The sequence below is a fragment of the Carcharhinus amblyrhynchos genome, chromosome 11 (genome assembly GCF_965287045.1).
Source record: "Carcharhinus amblyrhynchos chromosome 11, sCarAmb.v2.hapA, whole genome shotgun sequence".
In the NCBI taxonomy this organism is placed as follows: domain Eukaryota; kingdom Metazoa; phylum Chordata; class Chondrichthyes; order Carcharhiniformes; family Carcharhinidae; genus Carcharhinus; species Carcharhinus amblyrhynchos.
Genome location: NC_137334.1, coordinates 69716777 through 69729745, shown reverse-complemented (window position 1 = coordinate 69729745; position 12969 = coordinate 69716777). Strand labels below are relative to the sequence as shown.

Sequence of the window (12969 nt, the reverse complement as noted above, 5' to 3'; positions counted from 1 at the left end):
AGTAAGAAATTCAGAGCTTCCATGCTTAATAAAGAAATTCTCTTGCGATCACAGCATTTAAAAACCTACACATTATTTAAAATAGATCATATATGCCTCTACGATGGCAGCAACATTTAAATGGGTATCATCTTAATGAAAAGAAGCTCAATTGATTGGCATGGAAATGGAACACTGCATTGTCTGAATAGCAAGTACAAACCAAAGCTGCCATTCATTTCACACTTTAACATGAAGAAAAATATCGCAAAGAATGTTGTAAATGGAAGCTGGCAGAGAAAGAAGTGTAAATCATGGTGGAAGAGATTAATAGAGGATGACTAAAACTTGGCAAAAAAGATGAGTTTGGAGGATATTTTTAAAGGAGTGGACACTGGCAAGCATGCAGGGGAGGTTAGGGGATAGCGAAGCCAATTTATGGCAAACAACTTGTGACTCAAACTATCACTGACAACTCTGAACATTATGCATCTATGCTAGGAACAAACAAATCACCCGTTAAATTAATGGCAAATAGTACTATTAAGCCATTGTTTAAGTTGCTTGTCTGCACTATAATTTGTACATTTTGTACAAACGTGTGGGCATTAAAGGGGTTAAAATATTAAACTAATATGCTGGCAGTGGTACACACGCAGCTGGTAGATTTGGGAGGGAGTACAAAATAAGTAGTTTGAGAACCTGAAGGTTAGAGCATTCATTCAATTTAAAAAATACTAGGTACCATTTCTTGTGATCTCACTTCCCTGTACCTTTGTACATGGCACTCTTAAGCTACCCATCATGGAAAACCTTGTTCTTTAGCCACACTATAGGATGCTATGGCAGTAACATTTAAAAAACACACTAAAACTTAGCTTCAATTCAAAGACACAACACTGCCGTTCACAAATGAAGCCCCCAGCCTTGCTTGAAAGAAATAAAATTCAAATTCAACATATACCGTTTTCGCTAAAGATTAGGTAGCAAGTTTTAAAATAACCAGAACATTTATGCAACTGAAAAAGTATCTAAGACAAAGTGCTGCAGTAATCCACCTGTCCGGAGACTGATTTTGTTTTTGATGAATGCAACTGCACAAACCATTACTAAAGCACACTTACTTTGGAGTCTATTAGTCAAAGATAAAATATATAAATAAAAATCGGAAGAGTATTGAGAGAACTTCAGGACCAAACCCGTCTTCTTGTCTGGTTTCTGTAGACACTTAACTGTTGTAACCTTAGCAAATCCAAGGATCAACTCCCCACAGTAAACAAATCTCTTGTTCAGCTACTCGAGTTGCTTTTAATTCTGCCTGGGCAAGTCAACTACAGGTTTATACTTGTTGTCTGGCTGGGTGACTCCACTGTGGGCAAGTTCATCTGCAGGTGGCCAAGGATGTCATCTTTTCTTTTCCTAACAGCAATGCAAACATGGTGCAGTAAACAAGGACTAGTACAAATAGCACTTTGATTCAATGTGTCAAACCTGTTGCTGCAAGCCTAACTGTACTCTTCAGTTTTTTTTCTATATTGGCTATTGCCAGTAGTAAAAAGACTGACTGAAGGATTCCTATGTGGTTGCAGTAACAATTAAAAATGTAGGGCTTATTTTTCAATGTATTACTGAAAGGAGAATAAGCTTGTTCTGTCATTAAAATGACAGCCAAAGAAAACAATCGCCCAATTTGGACCTAGTGTTGATTCTCTTTCCAAGATTAGCTGAAGGATATACTCTGGCATATAAAGTCAGTATTAAGTGGTTTATCAAAAAGCTCCATGAAATATGACAGACTGCCTTGTGCAGCAAATGGACATGTCTGAAGAAAAATGTGATTAATTTCACCCACTCCAACACCACAAACAGGTGTGTAAAGTTGTCACAAAATTATTGTGTTTTATTCTAAAATTAACATATTTAGAAGTCAGTCCTAAAGGTTACTGGTGAAAATAACGGACATAAATGTACAGTTCAATTTCTTTAAAAACCTAAAGTGGCGCATTTAGCCAAATTTGACTCGAATATTTGTACTTTCCAAGAATGGTGTAAGAGAAATACATTCCAGTAATTGTAATTTCAAAATAGAAAGAGCAATTGCTGACCTTAACATTGCACTTGTATTTACTCAGGTGCTAGAGAGTTTTGACACTGGAGCCCTATTTGGAGAACACTATATTCTAGTTCGAACAATAAACATCAACAAACCATATGCAATTTATGTAACTTTAGGATTGTCATCCACCCCCATTGCAAGCTCCCTTTTAATTTTCCCTTTGGTAATTTTAATCTTTTCCACTTAATTGAGCCGATCACAGTCCAAAAGACATGCTGGTTAAGTGCACTGGCCACGCTAAATTCTCCCTCAGTGTATCCACACAAGCCCGAAGAGTGTGGCGACTAGGGGATTTTCACAGTAACTTCGTTGCAGTGTTAATGTAAGCTTACTTGGGACACTAATAAATAAACTTTAAAACAATATATTACTTGAAGCTTTCATTGCTGAAACCCTCCCCCATCCATGCTCCACTTGCGTAAACTTAAATGCATCCCAAATACAGCTGCTTGTTACCCAAACTGCAAAGTCCCAGTCACCCATTTTCTTGCTGGCAAAACTACATTGCTTTCCAATCCACCAGCAACTCCAATTTAAAACTTCTATGTTCATTTACAATCCCCTTCATAGTCTTGTCCCTCCCCATGTCCATAACCTCCAACTTTCCAACATTTGCCTATTCCTCTAATTTGGTCGACCTTATACAAAACTTGCCTGCCATCTCCTTTATAGATGTGTTTTAAACAAGCATGGGAAGAACAAAAAGGAACAATATGAAAGGATGGTTACATGAACAGTACAATCAGTCTCAACACCAGTGATCCCAAAAAAACAGACACATAATAGACACCCCCATCTTATTTGAATTGTTTCCACTTTAGAAACAAAGCTGTTCATTCTTTTACAAAGGTGAATTAAAACTCAAGTAATGGTGTAGAATACTCCTCTTTGAACAGAAGTCATAGTCAGGTGTGGTTATCTATAAACGTGAAAGTTATTAGCAACGGATTTTGGAAAAAACCACTGAGGTCTGGGTACACAACTAAAGGAGTACGTAGTGTCCAGAACAATAATTTCACAATGGGTTCAATATTCTGAAACTAGGTTTCAGGTAATATTTCTATTAGACAATGGGGAATGCACTACTGCTATAATGTTAGACTAAAATTAGATTTATTGAACAACAGCAGCTGAAATTCAACTGAGCCAAGGAACACATTCTTTTACAGATTAAAACTATTTTAAATGTACCTCTCAACGGTAGATACTTTCAATAGATCACACTGAGCATTTCATTGCTAATCTATTTGTCACTATATTTAACACTCCCCAAATTCTAAACCTACTGCAAAGTTTCATATTGGCAGAATATTGGCTCCAATGTTCAATATAAACATACCCATTAGCTATAATTAAATGTTCTTTTTAAGAATGAAAAAAATCTAGATGATCAAGAAAGCAATGGGAGACCGAATAAAAGGCATAGAAATTGAAACTAATTTTGATCTATTTATTGCAGTGTACAAAGATTCAAAGTATTTGTTCAAACAAGATGTGCAGAAGAGAAATACAAGGTGTCAAAGGGCATGGAATCTTGCAAAATTCAGCTACACAACAGAAATCAAGACAGACACATTTTGTTTTTTTACAGAAGCCATTTGTAAATGGCATAAAACCATTGTGCACTTGAAGGCTATCAATGGAGAACAATAATATACGAAAGAAAAAACAGTAAGAGAAAAAATAAAGATAAAGATAGAATAGGAAAAATAGCTAAGGTTAAAAAAAGGCTCATTACAAAACAGCACTGACAGAAGTTTGAAGCAAGTTGACTGCCTACCCAACCTACAAAGGAATGCATAGTTAGTTATTGGAAGGTAGATTAGTAAGTTCAGGGAGCAGGCACAAAAAAATCATTGGGTGATGGTGTAGATTCTTTTAATAAAGACAGAATGCCATTGTATAATAATTTCAAATTAGTATATTTCTCTTTTGACGTCTATTAAGTTTACATTTCAGAATCTTGACTTGTGATATGTAGTAAAGTCACAGACATACAATAGGCAGTTGTATACAATAAAGCAATACTACATATTGTGTAGGATGGCAACACTTTGTAGGAAATAACCACAGGACAAACTTGGAGCTTTAGACAGGAAAAGTAGTTGTTTTTAGTTTTCTCTAATGTCTGAGAAATAAAGGGAGAAATAATGACCCTATTCCAACAGATTGTTTTGGCCCTCAGAGTGATTAACTGCAACAATTTGGTAGATAGGGTTCTAAGGTAAAATGGTGGTTGGTAAGTGGTTCAGGGCAGGCAATACACCATTGAGCTTAAAATAGTAGCTATAAAATCAAATTCCAGGTGGCAGCAGCTAACAGCTGGCTCCTGTTACTAAATCCAGCTCCTCTATACCAACAATAGAATCACAGATAGACTCAACTTATTGCATCACAGGAGATGATCGTGGCAAACATCCCACAGATATTTTACGCACACGAGGGCAAGGCTGAACTTCAGCTGGTATTACAGCTTAATACAAGTGCTTTAAAGTTTCATGAAGTGTGCAGTCATTTCAACGTCTTGAACTACAACATAGTATTAAAGAAAATACACATTCAATACCACTTGCACTACCACAAGGACATGGGACTCAGGAGAAGTAGACCATTCGCCCCTTCAAGCACATGCCATTATTCAATAAGATCATGGCTGATGTGTTTGTGATCTCAGCTCCACTTCCTCGTCTGCACAACACCCGCCCCTTCCTCCCCCCACTCCTCATAACCCTCAACTCCATCGTCTGTCAAAAATCTAACTCAGTTTTGATTGAATTCAGCCATGATCTTATTGAATAATGGCATGTGCTTGAAGGGGCGAATGGTCTACTTCTCCTGAGTCCCATGTCCTTGTGGTGGTGCAAGTGGTATTGAATGTGTATTTTCTTTTAATACTATGTTGTAGTTCAAGATGTTGAAATGACTGCACACTTCATGAAACTTTAAAGCACTTGTATTGATACTTAAACTGTGTCTCCTAATTGTAATCTCCCCGCCAACAGAAAATATATTTCTAGTATCTGTCTTTTTAAGCCCCCTCAGGATCTTATATATTTCAACAAGATCACCTCTCATCCTTTAAAATCCAATGAGTAAAAGACCAAGCTGTTCAGCCTTTCTTCAGAAGATCAACCCTTCATCCCAGCAATGTGATGAGTAAATCTCCTCTGAAATGCTTCATATTTGAAAAAGAACGCAACTGAATTAGGAGACCAAAACTGTAGAGAATTAACCAGATTTGGTACAGCTGCAGTAAGACTTCTGTACTTTTATATTTTATCCCCTTGCAATCAACACCTACATTCCATTTGCCTTCCTAATCACTTGCTATACTACATATTAACCTCTTGAGATTCGTGTACCTGAACACCCAGATCTCTCTCATACCAAGAAGTTGTGATCTCTCCTCAGTTAAATAACACACTGCTTTTCTCTTATTCCTGCCAAAGTTGTCAAGTTCACATTTTCCAACATTAGATTCCACCTGCCAACTTTTTGTCTACACACTTAACTTATCTTTATCAAAAATGATAAAAATTTCAGCAGTAAAAAACAAGTACAATACTATTTTAATCTGCACACATTTTAGTTACATTTTAGGACAAAAAAAAATACTCAGACACAGTGGTTAGAACTGCTGCCTCACAGTGCCATGGATCCGAGTTTGAATCCAGCCTTGGGTCACTATCTGTGTGGAGTCTGCACATTCTCGTGTCTGCATGGGTTTCCTCCCACACTCCAAAGATGTAAGGGTTAGGTGGATTGGCCATGCTAAATTGAGTTTATTCATTAGTCACAAGAGGGTTTACATTAACACTGCAATAAAGTTACTGTGAAAATCCCCTAGTTGCCACACTTCAGCACCTCTTCGGGTACACTGAGGGAGAATTTTTAGCATGGCCAATTCACCTAACCTGCAATTTTTGGACGTTGGGAGGAAATTGGAGCACCCAGAGGAAATCCACGCAGATAAAGGAAGAATGTGCAAACTCCAAACAAAGTGATCCGTGCTGGGAATCAAACCTGAGTCCCTGATGCTGTGAAGCAACAGTGCTAACCACTGTGCGTTGATGTCAGGGGGTTCATTACAGTAAATAAGTGGATTATTAGGGTAAATACTTGAGGATATGGTGATAGGGCCTGGGAGAGACTGATGTTGGTGCAGGCCCGGTGGGCCGAATGGTTCCTCCTGCATAGTAAGGATTCTATGACTCATTTAGGGAAATCTAAGCAGGTATTTTTTGGTTCCAGACTGTTTACCAAGAATTAATACTAAGAAAACAAAGTCACCATCCATCTGAGATAAAATTTTAGATCCAAGGCATGCAAAATACTGTTCACCTAACAAAGTCCCCCTGGCCTATGCCTCAGTAATTTATTTTATTCGCTCAAGGGACGTAGGTGTCACTGACAAGGCCAATGCATCCATTTATAATGTATACTGCATTATGAACAAAGGGCGCCACAATTCACCAATTCAAAACATGAGAGTTCATTTAGGACATCAATACTTTTCAATGCATTACCAATGTATAGCAGATTCCATTACTAAAAGGAAAAGTATGCATTTTATAAATCAAAGTTCAGAATCAACTTCTGATAAAAGCAAGCTGGACAAAAGCAATACATTCCTCTGCATCCTTATAGAGCAGCTCCATTCAGGATAGCTCACATTCTTCAATGGATAAGAAAACTAGTGCAATTATGAGAGAATATGTTTTCAATTCACATTATTTTTGAAGCATGATATTCACTCTCCCATTATGCATTGCTGCACATGACTTGATTATAGAGAAATCTAGGAATTAACATAAAAAAAATCGCCCACACTGCTAAACATTTAAGCTGATGTATCCCGAACACAATCTCATTTGGTATATACCATATGAAATAGTATTTTTTTGCAAGGTTTTCATATGACATCAAAGAAACCAAGCCTTATTTGTTTCTCATATCACACAGCTTTGGCCCAGTAGGAATGGGATCTAGAGCAGCATGGTCAATCTGGAGCCCATGAATTGTCTCGCTCATAAAAGGAGAATTTTGTGCAAGACTGACAAAAACAACTAAAAAGGGAAAATTGCAGGGCTGGAGGAGGTTAGAGATAGGAAGGAGCATGGTCAAGGAAGAAAATGAATACAAATTAAAAAATTTTAAATTGGAGTTGTTGTTGAACTGAAAGGCACAATAATTCAGTAAGCAAGGATAGATGGACAAGCAGGACTTTCAGCAATTTAAGTTATCAGTAGAGCTTTGGATGCACTCAAGATAACAGAGGTTCCAGTAGCAGATGGGCTGAGGCAAAGATGGGAATTGGGCAGCGAGCCTTCACTTAAAGTTGTGGTCGTGTTCCTGAAAATCAGGACTTTAAGTGAAATGAGCTTGAGTGAGTCATAGGTTCCCATGGTAATTCATGTTAAAGCCAGAAATTGGCTCCTCTGATTTTCCAGCAAGAAATCTCCAATGTACAGTTCGAAATACAGCACCATATATTTACAGAACAGTGCATTCCTAGCTGCAATAACTTACAAAAATATAGCGCTACTAAATATAAAAGTACAACATTAAATATGCAAACCGTTATTAAAAATTCCACTCACCCCCAGCATAATACTTTTAGATTGACCAGGCTCCATCTGGTGGCAGAGGCTAGTCAGCATAGGTAGCAGCTGAATTCCCAGGACTACCTGCACCAACATCAGTCACTAAATGGAGCCCAGGACTTCCGTGCAAGTTCAGAACAGAATCTAGAAGCTATAAGAGGAGTTGAAGGAAAGACTCATGGGACTACAGTGAGAACAGAGATCGGTCATCAACAAGGGGTGAGAGCAGAAGCATTGCGGGAAAGGTCATGTGAACAGACAAGGTACAAGAGGGGAAGTCTGTGGCAAAGGACATTGAAGTGAAACTGGCAACGTTCAAGGGATTTATTAACAATGTCCAAAGGAAACAATGTTAAGTGAGCGACCGTTGAGGGGGAACTTAGTGTAGACTTTTTTTTTGATTGCTAGGAATGTTCAACGTACAAGGAGGAAAGAAAAAATAAAGCATTGTTTGTATATAAGTAGCACATTTCATTTCTTCATATCATAAAGCAACTTACAACCAAATAAATGTGTCATGAAATCACCATTTTAATGTAGGTAAATGCAGCAAAGAATTTGACCACGATAACATCTCTCAAACAGTAGATAGATAAACAATTTATGATCAAACATATAAATTAGGAGCAGGAGCATACCGCTCAACCCCTCGAGTCTATTCCGCAATCCAATAGGATCACGGCTGATCTGACTGTAACCTCAGCTGCATATTCCTATCTACCCTGATACCTTGCTCAAGGCCTCAGCTTCAAGACAACAATTACAGCATTGCAATCTCTCTGCAGAAAGTGCTAGTTTTATTAGGATTTAAACTGACAACCTTCTGCATCAAAGGCAACAATGCTATCACTGAGCCAAGTTGTCACCTAAACGAACAGATAGCTTTCCAATATAAACAAAAGTTATGAAACTAGAATAGGAGTCAAGACTGATGCATTCTCATGTTCTTGTGCACCATCCCACCCAATCCTTTCCTCCAATCTAGAAACATAGAATGCTTACAGCACAGGAGGACATTCAGCCCATTATGTTTTGCTGGTTCTCTGAAAGAGCAATGCATCCCAGAACCACTCCCCTGCACCCCCCCACATCCAGCTGTGGTAGTATGCAAAGCCAAACTGCCTCCTCTTCCTGCTGACCAAATGGAAGAACTGTTGTGTACCCATGCTATTCATTGATTTGCAGGGACTGAAAACTCGTCTCAAAAGTGCCTTCCGCTGCCCTCTTCCCTATGCCGTTGTCACATCTCTTAACTTTTTTTCAATTCTGATGAAATATCACTGAAATGCTAATGTTATCCTCATCCAACATGACAAAAACAAATTAACCTGTCATTTATCTGACTGATATTTGAGGGATATTGTTGTGCTCAAGCTGATTGGGGCACTTACACCTACACTGAAATGGGGATTGCACTTCAAGGATAATAGAAGTGATTTGGGATGTTCTAAGGATATGAAGTGCGCTACATGTTATGAACAAATGTCTTTTTTTCTTTTATCCTTTTTATAAAAGTCATGTTGACCAGTTCCAGTCCATCATAAAGGCATCCCACTTCTACCTCTGCAATGTTACAGATTTCTGTAACCAAGGTTGACTTTTGCTGAAACCGTCACCCATGTTTTTGTACATGTTTAGGCCTTGTTACATCCCTAGTTTTTTTGGATTAAAGACCAGAGATGTGAAACGCTAACACTTTCTCTCAACACAGATGCTGCTTAACTGTTGAGTACTTCTATTATTTTGTTTCATTATTTATTAATCCAAAAATGTGTGGGTTAGGTTGATTGGCCATGATAAATTGCCACTTAGTGTCAGGGGGATTGGAAGAGTAAATGTGTGGGGTTATGCGGCTAGGGCCTAGATTGGACTGTCGGTGGTGCAGGCTCAATGGGCCAAATGGCCTCCTTCTGCACCGTAGGTTTTATGATTTGTGAATTTCTTTCGTGAATTTAAAAAACATCACTGCAACCTACTATTAACACATCATTTTTTAATAATGCACCAAGTGGAGTGGTTGGAAAAACAAATAACAAATGAATCGTGTAAGCACAAAGAAAGTATAGTAACAAGACAAAAGTTAATTACAAAGCATTTAAACAAAAGGATCTGCCAGCATATTTTGCCAAGAAAATTGCTAAAGTTAAATGTTCAAAAGAAGTTCAGAACCTCTTATACAGCTCAGCACCCCTAACTAGCCTTCTGATTCCAACATTTTGCAAATTATTATTTGACAGAAATACTGAATATTTTGATAATGACTTAAAAATTAAGTATTTACCCTCAATCTTTTCAAATCAAATTCAGGATGATTGAAAGCCAGCATCAAAGGAAAGTGTGACATACTCACAGGGACTTCTGTAAATATTGGTATACCAAAGATCTCCTGTCCTGCTTTGCAAACTGCAGGGTCACCTTCTTCAAGGAAAACAGTTCTCTCAATGCAGTTTTTTTTTCAATACCGTACTTGCATAGTGTTAAATTGCCTATTATTTAATCTGCATACTATGCTGATCGTTGATCCCAGCTATATTCGGTATGTTTCCCACATTTGAGGTCACGTGTCATTTTTGCCTTGTAATATTATAATCTGTTTATTGTTACACAAATTTGCAGTTTCCATCAGAAAAGGATCAAATAATGTTCTACCATAAGCAACATCAAGTCATGGTGGAAAGATAAGCACTGGTAGTAAATGGACGTCCCCCTCCAGGTGCCTTAATTCTTATGGATCAAAAAAATCTCATATTTGGGACCCAAATGTAGCAATACTTAAGAAGTTCCACAGAATCAGAAAATTACTGGATCAACAATTTCACCAAACATTAAGGCACTCTTCAAAGCAACAGAAAAGCCCAATAACATAACATAAACTGTCCTTTTTTTTGAAGAAGCAAATCTCCCTCTGTGGTTCAATAGGTAAAGTCATCAATCCCTGGAGTGTCTGTATTCCTTGAATATTTAGTGGATAAAGGGTGTTTTAACTGTTCCTGTGTGTCTTGCTCATTCAATGTCATGTTATTGCATCTTGCCTACATTACAAGAGGGACCAACTACAGTTTAAACATTACTTTTCTGACTATAAAGTGTTTTGGAGACTCTGCACTCACTCACTTGTTGCCACTTAATCCTCTGATGTCTTCGCAGCTTGTGCAAATGGTACCAGATTGACCATTATTGTTCCATTTTCTTATGAACACCATATCTTCTTAAAAGGGTTTTTTGGGGATGGAAGGGGGTGAAGAGGAGATTGTTTCAGTACACCATTTTAAAATACACAGTTGTTGTTTTATCAAAATGTTAAAGGATAGGCAAAAACACCTCCTCCATAATTATCCTCAACACCGGTGTAGCCAAACTCCATTCCGATGCCATTTTCAAGTTTGCTGAGGACACCAGTACTACTCTCGAGAGTCAAGTTCTGATTTTTGTGCTCTAGACCTAGAGCAGAATCTGGAACTGTCTCTCAAGGGCAGGAGTGATAACAAGCGAGTTATGACTGACAATACCCAGATCCCTATTGCTTTATACCAGTACTGTTACCATTCTAAACATAAATTTCTATCCAATTGAACATTTTTGATGATGTTCTAGATTTTATAATGTTTTACATACCAACAGAATATAAATTATGGCATTTAGTAACACTGCTGATTTCCCCACAATAAGCATCATGAATTAAAACTGCAGTTACATACAATGAATATCTGAGTCAGTTAACCCCAGCAGATTGAGCAAAATGGCGTAACGCTAGTAATTTACATGTTACCAGTCATGTGGTGTTGACAATACTTTAAAAAGCACTTCAGGCATCAGATTTGTTTCGCTTTGTTTGAGGTGGAAAACAGCTAGTTAATAGTAGAGTAGTTAATTATCCTCAATATATCAGGGTTCTGTAAAAGCTGACTTGCATGTGGGAAATATCGCACCTTTAAATTGGTGCTTTTAGTGAAGCCAAAAGGGAACGTTGCCAATTGTCAAGAGACTACATTTCACACTTCTAAGGAGATTATTCTGAACAAACATTTTAAAATGTTTACCAGTTTAGGGAATGGAAATATTTCTATTCCAACAAACAGGGATTTCAATAAAAAACAAAATACTGCAGAAGCTGAAAATCAAATTTTAAAAATACAGGAAATACTCAGCAGGTTTGGCAGTATCTTTGACGAGAAAGAAAGTTTAGTTATGAATAAGCAAATACGCAGTCATGAAGCAATAGGGAGTATGCAGTGGTGGCAGAGAGCAGAGGAAAAGGGAAGGTCTGTATTAGGTTTAAAAGCATGAGAGATTAAGTGACATGTCAAATAAAGGTTGGCAATCTTTTGAACAGGATATGATACAACATTCAAAATTTAAATACTGTCTTTTTCGACTCTACAAAATCCCAGTCTTACATCAAATGTGGTGATAGATCACTATGTGTAATGTTTCCACTTATAATAACTGACTCACATAATTCAATCAACTGCTTAGATGTTAACAGAAAAAGGATGCACCATTACGTTGTTCATTAATATCACCAGAAGTTCCATTTACTTATTATCCAGTGGCTAAATTAATGCATCATAACGAGAATGTTAATAAATTCAGTGTTTGGGACCAGTATGAACCCGAAAAATACAAATCATATTATTCACTCCTAAACAAAAAGCTTATAAAATCATTTACAAAATATTGTAGTTGAGTTTAATCTTTTACATTACCTAGGATGATAATGAATAAGTTATGGTGAAATTTACTGACCTCATCAAAATAAATTCCTTAAAGTATTTGGTACTTATATCATCAGGGGAGGTATAGTAAAGCATATTTTAAAAACAAAAAAGTTGCATCTTTTCCAATTCATCCATAAATGGCTTCAAATACTTCGTTTCTCAAATCCAAAGAACATAGCATGCTATTAGCAAAGCACGAGTCATGAACAACCAGCAAAATGATGGGTTTTTGATAGGAGAGGGGATTAAGGGTTATGGGGAGAGGGCGGGAAAGTGGAACTGAGCAGCGACATATCATCCATTATCTTATTGAATGGCGGGGCAGGCTCGAAGGGCTGGATGGCCTACTCCTGCTCCTATTTCTTATTCTTATTCTCTTATAAAAGAGAATGGGCTGAATGGCCTCCTTTCTGTGACATAAATTTTTATGATTCTAGGATAAAAACACATATCAGTCAAATTTTAGAAAAGAAAATAGATACATTTAAAATCAAAATTGTAGAAATGTGATAACACAAAAGTACTACTATAATATCTACAGGTATATTAAGAG

General features: G+C 37.3%; 1 protein-coding gene across 6 annotated transcripts in view; it reads right to left on the bottom strand.

Moving 5' to 3' along the window:
* Positions 1–12969, bottom strand: part of spopla (speckle type BTB/POZ protein like a) — a 183338-nt gene that overhangs the window by 86906 nt on the left and 83463 nt on the right. The window contains exons 1-2 of one of the 6 annotated variants that reach the window (XM_080199369.1): positions 12445–12596; positions 10813–10906 (exon numbers count right to left, since the gene is read on the bottom strand). The exons of the other annotated variants lie outside the window; for them this stretch is intronic. The gene's annotated coding sequence lies outside the window, so the exon portion shown is untranslated. Of the gene's footprint in view, positions 1–10812; positions 10907–12444; positions 12597–12969 lie in introns of those variants that run through there. 6 annotated transcript variants of the gene reach the window in all.